The sequence below is a fragment of the Nicotiana tabacum genome, unplaced genomic scaffold (assembly GCF_000715075.1).
Source record: "Nicotiana tabacum cultivar K326 unplaced genomic scaffold, ASM71507v2 Un00462, whole genome shotgun sequence".
NCBI classification, from domain to species: Eukaryota; Viridiplantae; Streptophyta; class Magnoliopsida; order Solanales; family Solanaceae; genus Nicotiana; species Nicotiana tabacum.
In genome coordinates this window covers 10,322-23,267 of record NW_027438699.1, presented here as the reverse complement: position 1 = coordinate 23,267, position 12,946 = coordinate 10,322, and positions in this window count along the sequence as shown.

The window sequence follows — 12,946 nt, the reverse complement described above, 5'->3', positions numbered from 1 at the left end:
AGAAGCAAAGACCTTGACCGCATCTGCGAGGCCGGAGGTGCGATACCTGGGTCACAGATGCAGAATCTAATGGAATAAGTGAAATCCGCAGAAGCGGAAGCGCAGGTGCGCTTATGGGATCGCAGGTGCGGAAGTGCTGGACAGAATGTATAACAATGCCCCTTCGCAATTTTCAGTCATGTGTTCACCATTTTGTGCGATATTTGGAGCTCCAAGTTGTGATTTCAAGAGAGGATCAAGTATTTCCAAAGAGGTAAGCTACTTGGGCTTTATACCTTGTGTTTATGGTGATTATTTCATTGTTTAATCATGAAGTCTAGTGGAAACATCCGAGGAAAACCAGGGAAATTAGGGTTTGAAATTCAAGAGTAGATTCTGAGAATTTGAGTGACCATATGAGGTTGGATTTTGGTAAATTTGATATGTACGAATTCGTGAGAGGTTAAGGATTCCATTGATGTTAATTTTATCGAGTTTCGAGACATGGGCCCGGGGGGCGGGTTTGAGCAATTTCGGGATTTGGATGTAAATTGGATATTTTCGAGTGGGCTTTGTTCCCTTTGCATATTTTAATGATTATGTACTGATTGTGCCTAGATTTGGAGCATCCCTAGGTCGATATGTGCGGACAAAGGCATCGCGGGCTAGAGGTTGGATCGGATCGAGGTGAGTAATGATTGTAAATGATATTTTGAGGGCTTGAAACCCCGAATTGCACATCGTAGTGCTATATTGAGGTGAGGCACACGTTTGATGACGAGTGTGGGGTCGTTCACTATTGGGAATTGTGACTTGATCCATCACGATTGATGATTTTACCGCGTATTTGACTGAATTCTATTTGCTATCATCATTATTTGGGCTAAATGCCATATTTGGGCTTTGTGCAAACTATTTGAATCCTTCGGGGATTTTTATTGATATTTCCTCACTATTTTAACTTTAAACTTGTACTCAGTCATGCTATATTCTACTATTTTCAAAGCTCAACCATGTTTACTCTACTTTAACACATGAAATGATATTTTAAATCATATTAGCATCATGTTTTACTGTTGCCCGAGTGGCTTATGTGATTTTTTACCAGGTAAGGATGAGGGCCTGTGTTGTGAGGATACTTTTGGGTCGGACTACACGCCGCAGCGGTGATACACTGATTTTGATTATGAGGCCGAGGGCTTGAGATATGTATGCCACAAGGTGGCTTGCTGATATGAGGTCGAGAGCCTAGAGAAGATGCCACAAGATGGCTTGATATTGTGCTTGGGTCGTAAGGGGCCCCTCCGGTAGTCTGCACATCCCCAGTGAGCGCGGGTACCCATTGTGATGTGAGATATAGCCCGATGGGATGGTATTGTTCTATGTGATTGCCCGAGGGGCTGGTATTGTTCTGAGGTATTGCCCGATGGGCGGATTTGTTGACATTGTGCCCGAGGGGCGAACCTTATGTGCTTATCTTTCTTATTTGCCTGTCACATACCTGTTTAATTGTGTATTTGTGCCCGAGGGGCGGATTCCTGTGCTTATCTGCACTAATTGTTTTGCATTCATTTGTGCAACTATTGAAAAAGTCATTTTTAAAGAAGTTTAAATTGAGCTAAGATATTTCAAGAGATTTTACAGCTTCATTGCTTTCATACTAGTTTTTGAACTGCTTTTATACAACATGTTGATGCACTTTCGTGATTTCTTACCATTCAGACTTTAGTTATGATTATTACTCACTGAGTTGGAGTACTCACTTTACTCCCTGCACCTCGTGTGTAGATTCAGGTATTTCTGAACCCGGTAGCGGGTATTGGCTGATCGGAGGCAAAGTCATCGGAGTTTAGCTAGGTAGTTGCCGGCATTTGTAGCACTGCTTTTCTCCCTCTTCATTTCATTAGTCTGTATTTTGTACATTTCAGACTTTTCGGTTGTATTTAGACCTAGTAGATTATCGTGACTTGTGATACCCCAGTATCGGGCTGTGTTTGGGCTGTATTCCGCACATTATGCTATCTTTTGTTTGGTCTTTGGCTTATTTACTCATGCTTAGACTGATTGTTAATGTTTAACTGTTTAAAAATTGAATTGGGACTAATTGGCTGGCCTTGTCTTCACGAGAGGCTCCATCACGACAGGGTCCGGGTTTAGGGTCGTGATAAGTTGGTATTAGAGCCTAGGTTACATAGGTCTCACGAGTCATGAGCAGGTTTAGTAGAGTCTCGCGGATCGGTACGGAGACGTCTGTATTTATCCTCGAGAGGCTGCAGAACCTGTAGGAAAACTTCACATCCTTGAATTCTTATCGTGTGTTCTTTGATTCAGCTTGAAATGTAACTCTTTGAATTTCTCCCACGCGTTCGTGTGCGCGCATGAGCACTCTGTATCAGATGAGCATCGATGGCTTGTGATTCCCTGATCGAGGGGCGAGATGTAATCTCTGTGAGTTGATGTGGGCCAGTTTGGAGGACTTGAGGCCAGATTTTTGCCTATAGCTTGAGCACCAAGGTGTTGATTGTGTGAGCAAGTGTTTTTGAACTTATATGTTCGGTAGTGTCCCTATTAGTAGAAGAGACAGCTAGATGACTATGTGATGAGTATGTTAGTACTGCGGGATGTATCCATATGATTTGAAAGCGGCAAGAAGGGTCTTCTGGAGGATAGAAGAACTATTAGGTGCTTGAATTCCATCTTGATTCGAGGTATAGCCCCGAGTTATAGGCGTTTAAAGAATCTTTTCATGTTTCCTTGTTGGGAGTGAAGTAAATTTCATGTTGTGGTATGAGTTCAGACTTAGGAAGACTAAGTGACTTCGTAAAGTTTATGACGGTGGAAGGTATGCGGAAAGGTTAGTTCGAGGCGAAGCAGGTGGGTCATCTCCTGCAGAGTGTTCAGAAGTTTGTGCGATCTTTGTGTTGTCTGTTAAAAGATCTCACTTGCAAGTGAAAGATATGTGTTGAAATTTAAATTGGGTCGCTTAAGAGAGTGGGTTTAACTGTTGCGAGAGTGAATGCGAGATTTGCAGAAGATTTAAAGTACTAGATGATTTGTGTTTTCACAATCTTACAAAGGATTTGAGTTTAATCTCACTATGGTATTATGGCAGCAATAGAGTACATGCGTTATGAGTCATTGAGCGTGTTTTGATCTATGGCTTCGGGCCAAGTGGGGGAGCCTGCTATTGATTAGTTGGTTACACGGTTATGTGCTATGTCGGTTCTAGTTTGAGGTGTCGGGTGAATTAGTTATGGTCGGCAGAGATTGAGACTGAGGATGGCTCGAGTAAAGGAAAATTCTTGACAAAGGTTATAGGATGTTTCACAGGTGTGTGAGAATCACGGGATGTCTTGAGTCGTTATTGGTAAAGGATGCTCGGTGCATAGAGCAGGAAGTTTCTTGGTTGTAATGGAATGATGTCACATTCTGCGGTGTCAGAGTGCTAATGAGGCACGGGTTGTTCGGTTTGTTTGATCAGGCTAATTGTAGTTTGAGTAGAGTGGATGACTCTCGAGAATGGTTCTAATGGGCTCAAGATTTTGCATGTAATAATTGGAGATTTTCAGGTTGTAATTTTGGCTAGAAACTGAGGTTTGCATTTGGAGGGTGTCAAGATTTGTGGTATTTCTATATCAATTATAGGCTTCTATACATCGGTATCAGGAAGGTGAAGGTAATGGCTCAGAATTTGTAGGAGGTCTCTTCAGGGTAAGTATTTTTAACGTGGTGCTTGTGGGGATATCTAAGAAAGTATTCAGCGACTTATGAGCCTTAGATGGTGTGGCTTTATGCTTGGGTCTCGTGTGATGAGTATGGGTTGAGGAATCGTGATGGTATAGCAAGAAGGAGTATCAAGTTGAAGGTAAATCAACAGGAAACTTAGATAGATGGGGTAGCTTGGTAGTAGGTCGAATCTGTATGGCAAGGATATGATTAGTTCTTTGGATGCTTATGCGGTAATGAGTTTTTACAGGTGTTTCACGGCATTGCTCTTGGGTTTTAGTGACATGTGTAGCTTGGTTGAGTGAGAAGGATTCTGTCATGTCAGGTTTGGTTTTTGTGCAAAAGGGAGTCGGAGAGTTCTTGATGATTTCTACTGCGATTAGAGATGTGTATTTTCTACGAGTGTGAGAAGCATGTGATGTATAGTGATTCTCTTCTGAATGGGATAAATGGAAGTTCTTGGTTGGTTGAGTACATAGTTGTTTGTGGCTCGGAAGGGATATGAAGTTCTCATGTTACCCTAGGATGGTATGGTATATGCGGTATGTTGTGGAGGAATGAGATTGCATGTGTAAGGTTATGGTTCATTTCTGAAAAGAAGGTCCATAAATCTCTTAGGCAGCAGGCAGCTTCAGACAATTAGAGAAATGAGCTTCAGACAATTAGAGAAATGAGCTTCAGATGATTAAGGAAATGGTATTGCTAATTGGCGTGATTTGACGAGGGTATATGTTTAGGAAAAAGGCAATGTGATTAAGTTGATGGTACTTCGGTAGTATTGCTGCACTTTCTTATTAGATCGACTGCTGATATTCAAGTTTTCTTGGTGGCACAGAAGAATTTTAGAGTATCTCTCGTGGAATGATTGGGTATTAAGAGGTGTGGTATGTATTCGGACGACAAAATTGGGATCAGGTATGGTGATTCATATGCTATATGGAGTTGGAGACTGGGAGTTCTTGTGTTCAGGCCATGTTGTGGTTGTGGGTCATGTGTATCGGCACTGTTTAGTGACTATCGGGGTTTGGAGACCCGAGTGGATCTTTTGTTTCTTGGTATGGTAGATTTTGGATGTGACATTAGGTACAGACTGGTTGTCTCCGTGTTGTGTCATTCTGGACTATTGCGCTAAGGCAACGCTATTGGCTATGCCGGGAATGCCACGGATTGAGTGGCGTGGTTCAACGGATTATGTTCTTGGTAGGTTGGTTTCATATTTTGAAGGCCCAGCGGATGATTGGGAAGGATTATCTTTCTTTTTTGGGCTTTCGGGATGGATGGATGTGTAGAGACTCCTACCACTGATTCAGTTTCGGTGGTGAGGGACTTTTCGGATATGTTTCTTGTGGTAGGGCATGTCGCGGGGCAAGGTTGTTGATTTCGGTATTGATTTGATACCGGGCACCGTATCATATGGCACCGGCAGAGTTAAAAGAGTTGAAGGTGCAGCTTCAGGGCTTCCTTGATAAGGAGTTTGTTGGTAGGCCAATGTGGATGCCTGTTCTAACTTGAGTCGGCTTCGTTGGCTCTGAATTGTATTATTGAGGGAGGAGTTGATTCGATTGTTATTGAGCTTATTAGTAATCTGGGGAGATATATGAGTTACCTTTCTATGTTGCGAGGTGTTATGATTTGTTGGTTATAGGCACATATGGTGTGGTTCTATTGGGGTTTCATAGTGGAAGTCGAGTGGGAAGAGTATTTAGGTGTTGCTCGGTGAATGGCGTATCGGTTATGCCCTTTCGGGTTTGTGTGGTGTATGTTATTTGCTTCACCGAGGGTATGATTATTTGCTTTGGTTCCAGACATCAAATTGCGTGTGGTTGTCGATTTCGAGCATAGTGACTTGAGGTTTTCATGTGAAGCAGTGTTTGGATAGGATTGCACACTGTAGCGAAACTATATGGGGGTATAACCTTGCGGGTTAGATTTGTGTGTTCTGTTCCTATGATGTAAGACGGGTTCTCAGCCTTGTGTTGTGGTGGTACTGGTGAGCTTGAGGTACAACTCTTTCATTTGAGTCATTTTCATGATTTGAGTATGTTCGGACTGTTGCTTATTGGTGCGCGTATTGCGCAAGTTGTGGCTTAGGCCTGTATTGATGTGTCATGTCACCAGAGTAGTGTGTTGGATTAGATGAGAACATTGGGATCATTAATGGATACGAACGGATTCGATTTCAGCATGTTGGAAGGATAATATCGAGGTTCGGCTCAGAAATTTGCTATAGTCTTTGCCAAAGGAGAAGTGGCTTCAGGAATGGTTGATCTAAGAAATGGTTGTGGCTTACTGCGTGTTTTATTTATCAATGGCAGTATATGAAAGTGTTGGAATGAGACTTTAGTTGATATGAGGTTTTCTACCGATATTCGGTTGTTGTGTGCAGCTGCGATGATTAGAAGTTATAGCTACAAGTGTTTGAGTTATGTGGTATATTATGTAATTGCACTTGAGGTTGCAGGTATGGGTTATTACAGCTGGTTTGGGCTTATTCAGAGTATAGATGTGAGATTCTGATCTTGTGGTTGATCTTAGAAGTAAAAATGTGGTTCTAAGGTTTATGGGCTAGGTGGGATTGTGGAATTTCAATTACATTGTATTATCAGACCTATATGACATAGGGTGACATGAGATCACACCCGGGTATATGCATGGTAAGGTTATTCAGCAATTGGTTGGCTTTTGGAACAACTCTAGGCACGTTCGAGGACGAACATATGTTTAAGTGGGGGAGGATGTAACGACCCGACCGGTCGTTTTGAGCTTTTGCACTTTGCTCATCAGTTTTGGGGCATGACTTGCCCCATGTGGTGTATTATGACTTATATAAATCGTTGATTTTGGTTCCGGGTTAATCAGAATGAATTTGGAAGAACAGTTCTCAGTTTAAAGCTTAAAATTTGAAAAGTTTGACCAAAATTTGACTTGTTTGTATGCGATCTCGGATTGGAATTTTTATGATTTTTTAGCTCCATTAGGTGATTTGGAACTTAGGAGCATGATTGGAATGCATTTTGGAGGTCCGTGGAAGGTTTAGGCTGGAATTGGCGAAATTGAGATTTCGGCGTTTTCCGGTTGATAGGTGAGATTTTGATATAGAGGTCGGAATGGAATTCCGGAAGTTGCAGTAGTTCCGCTGTGTCATTTGGGATATGCATGCAAAATTTCAGGTCATTCGGATGTGTTTTGGTTGGATTTTTTATCAAGAGCGGAATTCGGAGGATTTTGGAAAGTTTGGCTTGAATCCGATGTGTTTGGGTTGATTTGATGTTGTTTGAGGTGTTTTGAAGATTAGTGCAAGTTTGAATAAGGTATTGGGATATGTTTGTGCTTTTGGTTGAGGTCTCGAGGGCCTCGGGATGGTTTCGGATAGTTATCGGGAGGTCGAACTTGGAGTATTGCAGCAGAAAATTTGCTGCTTCTGTTGTTTCCGCACCTGCGGATTGGTGACCGCAGGTGCGATGCCGCTGGTGCGTAAAGGAGACCATAGAAGCGGTGTTGTCCGTAGAAGCAAAGACCTTGACCGCATCTGCGAGGCCGGAGGTGCGATACCTGGGTCACAGATGCAGAATCTAATGGAATAAGTGAAATCCGCAGAAGCGGAAGCGCAGGTGCGCTTATGGGATCGCAGGTGCGGAAGTGCTGGATAGAATGTATAACAATGCCCCTTCGCAATTTTCAGTCATGTGTTCACATGTTAAGTTTTGGAGTCATACATAGCTGATGTAAAAAAAAGTAATAGAGATACCACCTGACACTGAAACTCTAATAGCCTTCATGACCGTCATTCGACCTCATAGTAATCAAACGTGCATGGTATGCTCGTATAATCGTATGTCGTGAATACATATATATTGATGCAAATACATGACATACCCAACCAAATGCTAGCAATGGCGGTCTCTCCCGGTAGCTAACCGGTATTGATAAAAAGCTTAACGTTCTTCACTTAGTCCTTATACCTGATTTCTTGATAATTAGTAAAAGAAAGTATATCAAAAATCAAGTGTTTTAATAGTTTAAACATAAAATTTATATTTGAGATTTTTGAAAATCGATGTGTCACTTTAGAGATTTTAAAATATACTTTAACAAGGAAGAAGGACTGATCGTAAATACTAAATGCCTTTATTTTATTTAGTCACACAACCCAAAGATGAATAAGAATTTATATATATAGACATATGGATAAGAAAGCCGACAAAATGACATATAGATGTCGAATACCCTATTTAACCGAACGAGTGGGATATCAACCTAATAGCATCATGAAAATACTTCAGCTACGATCCCATTGTCTTTCACGGAAGGTCTTTCTAGCAATATAATAGTAAAATATCACATTTGACGTCTTAGGAATTTCCAAGAATTCGTGCAAAAAGGAAGGACGAAGCTTAGCCTTAACATATCTTTCCAACGAACGTCCGAATGCCTGCAGTTCCTTCACGAAAGTTGTTCTTTACGTCCTAAGCTTCAAAAACACTATATATATGCAACTTATACGCACCTATAAACCGTTCATAATTGTGTTTAAATCGGCAGATTTGTCATATGACCCTAACTTGACGAAACATCCATAGAACTTTGTAAAAAAGATCATAAAAGAGTCCCAAGATGATTACCTTTGCAAACCAAGTATAAAGCCTGAAGACCCAGCAAGAACAAAATATTCCTATCTTCCAAAAATAGCTCCAAACACAGCTAATAGAAGGGGGAAACGATTGCAAAGCGTAGAGATTGAGTTTCTAGGCACGGGGACAAACTTTAATGGTAGAAAGCGTTAAAAACATACCTTAATCACTCAAGAACACCATGGAACCCTCTCTTCAGATCTCTAACTGTTTTGGGACGAAAATGAAATGTTTTGGGATTTTACAAGTCGAATTTGCCGACTTATACCACTTGTTCGACCCGACTCAGTTCGCGACCCAGTTTCAGCCTGGACAGTCCGGGGTAAAATAGTCATAACCTTTTTCTCCAATGTCTGTTTGATGTGATATTTTTTTGGTTGCAAACTAGACTTGTAGACCTTCGATTCTATAGGTTGTGGCTCTCATAACTCATTATATATTGGGAGAAATGATCTGATATATTTGACCCAAAGTTTAGAAAATTTATTAGAGAAATTTATGATAACCTTTGCCGACCTTTATTTCGCAACTTGCTTGACTCCAAAACTTAACATGTGACCCGTGTGATATTATAATACCTCATAACACACTATTCTTATCATATTAGACACTCTTAATCTTATCCCACAGGTGCAAGTTAACTTAATCCTTCCGAACGCACGGGGTGCTACCCGTGCCATTTCTTTAACCACGAACCTTTGTTTAAGGGATTCCTTTGACCTAAAGCTTTAGTTAGTTCCTTGATATTACCACACATTTTTAGTCTTATTCTCCCAATGTGCTATACCCAATCGTATATACCTAATATAATCACGCCACGTTACGTATATTACGCAAGAGAAGAGAAAAAAAACACATGTGGTCTCGCAACTTGGGATTTATACCTTGTGTTTATGGTGATTATTTCATTGTTTAATCATGAAAATTAGTGGAAAAATCTGGGGAAAAGTAGGGCAATTAAGGCTTGAAATTGGAGAGTGGATTCTGAGAATTTGAGTGACCATATGAGGTCGGATTTTGGTAAATTTGATATGTACGAACTCGTGAGAGGTTGAGGATTCCATTGATGTTAATTTTATCGAGTTTTGAGACGTGGGCCCAGGGGGCCGGGTTTGAGAAATTTCAAGATTTGGATGTAAGTAGAATATTTTCGAGTGGGCTTCGTTCCCTTTGCATATTTTAATGATTATGTACTGATTGTGGCTAGATTTGGAGCATCCAGAGGTCGATTTGTGCGGGCGAAGGCATCGCGAGCTAGAGGTTGGACCGAATCGAGGTGAGTAATAATTGTAAATGATGTTCTGAGGGTTTGAAATCCCGGATTGCATATCGTAGTGCTATATTGAGGTGAGGCACACGCTTGATGACGAGCGTGAGATCGTGCACTATTGGGGATTGTGACTTGGTCCGTCCCGATTGATGATTTTACCGTGTATTTGGCTTAAATCTATTTGCTATCATTATTATTTGGGCTGAATGTCATATTTGGGCTTTGTGCCAACTATTTGAACCCTTCGAAGATTTTTATTGATATTTTCTCACTGTTTTGACTTTAAACTTGTACTCAGTCATGCTATATTCTACTATTTTCAAAACTCAGCCATGTTTATTCTGCTTTAACACTTGAAATGATATTTTAAATCATATTTTGGGTTGAGCATCATGTTTTACTGTTTCCCGAGTGGCTTATGTTATTTTTGACTGGGTAAGGCCGAGGGTCTGTGTTATGAGGATACTTTTGGGTCGGGTTGCACGCTGCAGCAGTGATACACTGATTTTGATTATGAGGTCGAGAGCCTGAGATATGTATGCCACAAGGTGGCTTGTTGATATGAGGCCGAGAGCCTAGAGATGATGCCACGAGATGGCTTGATATTGCGCTTGGGCCGTAAGGGGGCCCTCCAGGAGTCTGCACACCCCCAGTGAGCGCGGGTACCCATTGTGATGTGAGATATAGCCCGAGGGGCTGGTATTTGTCTATGTGATTGCCCGAGGGGCTGGTATTGTTCTGAGGTATTGCCCGAGGGGCGAATTTGTTGACATTGTGCTCGAGGGGCGAACCTTATGTGCTTATCTTTCTTATTTGTCTGTTGCGTACCTGTTTAATTGTGTATTTGTTCCCGAGGGGCGGATTTCTGTGCTTATCTGCACTAATTGTTTTGCATTCATTTGCGCAACTGTTGAAAAAGTCATTTTCAAATAAGTTTAAACTGAGGTAAGATATTTTAAGAGATTTTATAGCTTCATTGCTTTCATAGTGGTTTTTGAACTACTTCTATACAGCATGTTGATGCACTTTTCGTGATTTACTACCATTCAAACTTTAGTCATGATTATTACTCACTGAGTTGGAGTACTCACTTTTCTCCTTGTACCTCGTGTGCAGATTCAGGTATTTCTTAACCCGGTAGCGAGTATTGGCTAATCGGAGGCATAGTCATCGGAGTTTAGCAAGGTAGATGTCGGCGTTCGCAGCACTGCTTTTCTCGCTCTTCATTTCATTAGTCTGTATTTTGTACATTTCAGACTTTTCAGTTGTATTTAGACCCTAGTAGATGCTCGTGACTTGTGACACGGGCTGTGTTTGGGCTGTATTTCGCACATTATACTATCTTTTGTTTAGTCTTTTGCTTATTTACTCATGCTTAGACTGATTGTTAATGTTTAACAGTTTAAAAATTGAATTGAGACTAGTTGGTTGGCCTTGTCTTCACGAGAGGTGCCATCACGATCGGGTCCGGGTTTAGGATCGTGACAGTATAAGTGTGGTGACTAGTATCTATACGTCATTGTCAAGCATGCACGTGAGTCTTAAATTGTAATCGGCGTGTTCTTGATAAATACTACAAATGCCTAAGATGTTGATTCTCCGTATTGGGTAAGAATTATGATTCTCCTCGTGGTATATGCTTGTTGTTGAGTATTGGTTCCAGTTGAGGTTTCATTTATGAAGTTAAATGTTGGTATATGTTTGGTTATAGATGATTCCCTTGCTGGGATGTATTTAATTCTTAATGTTGGTTCCCTTGTCGGGATATGCTTATTCTCATAGCTGATTCCCTTGTCGGGACATTGTTGTTTCCTTATTGCTCCCTTGCCGGGATTCATTTGTGATTGGTGTTGAATTGTATATTGGGATCGGGTTGCACGCCGCAATAATATTATATGGGATCGGGTTGCACGCCGCAACAATATTATATGGGATCGGGTTGCACGCCGTAACAATATTATATGGGATCGGGTTGCACGTTGCAATAGTGATATATGATTGGATCGGGTTGCACGCTGCAATAGTGATATATAATTGGATCGGGTTGCACGCCGCAATAGTGTTATATGATTTGGATCGGGTTGCGCGCCGCAACAATAAATAATAAAAGTGAATATTGATTTGTTATTGTTTCCTTATTTTTACTGATGCAAACCTTAAGATGTTCTTTATGCTTTTCTCCTGAGTTACTGTTGGTATTCAATATCCCCCCCCCCCCCCCCCGCGGCATGTTCCCCTCCCCATCTTTAACTGCTAGTTTCCGTTATATTTCTTATCGTATATGCTTTAACTGCACAGGTTTATTTGGTAGTCTTGTCCTAGCAGCCTCGTCATTACTTCGCCGAGGTTAGGCTCGGCACTTACCATCACATGGTGTCGGTTGTGCTGATACTATACTTTATATTATGTGCAGATCTCGGTACTGGAGTATACGGACCTTAGCTAGGGGTTGCTGCCTTCAGTCCACCAGGAGACCCGAGGTAGACTTGCAGGCGTCTGCAGGCCTTGGCGTCCCCTCCCTATCTAGTTTCTTTCTATTTTTTTATATTCCAAAGACAGATATGCACTTTCTTGTTCAGACTTTATTTGTAGTTTCTCTTAGATAGTCTGTGAGATTGTGACACCAGTTTTGGGTGATTTATGTTATGGATTTGTATTGGTATTAGCTTAAATTGTTACATTTCATTCTTCTGCTTTAATATTTTCCGTTGTTTATAAAATGTTAATTTACAACAGTTAAGGGATTTAAGATGGAAAGGGTTAAATAATTGGAATAATCGGTTTGCCTAGCTTTCACTAGTAGGCGTCATCACGACTTCCGAGAGTGAGAAATTCGGGTTGTGACACTTATTTAACCCATATTTGTCTCCACCTTTTCATTTTTGCTTTCCTTTTTTTTTGGTAAATTAGAATTACATTCATTAGTTTGTATATAAGGTCTATTTTGTTGTATGTTTATATCTATATCTACATCTATATATTATTATAAAAGCATGAATACAATCTCGGTTTATAAAAATAACCTTATAATATTAAGCATAATAACTTATAATAAAAGAATATTAGTAGATATTAGCCTTATAATCCTATTAGTTTTAGGACATAATACTATATGTTAGGAATCCTACATCATTACCTTTAGAAATTTTATTAGTATAATTATTTTCGGGCTCTCTAATTCATATAAAATTGAACAAGTAAATATCTTTAGTCATGTAATCCTATTACTTTTAGGATATACTTCTTAAAAATTTCCATTACTAATTTAATGTGAAAACGTATTATAATGTCCTATTACTAATTTAATTTGAGAATATATTATATTGTCCAAATTTATTTA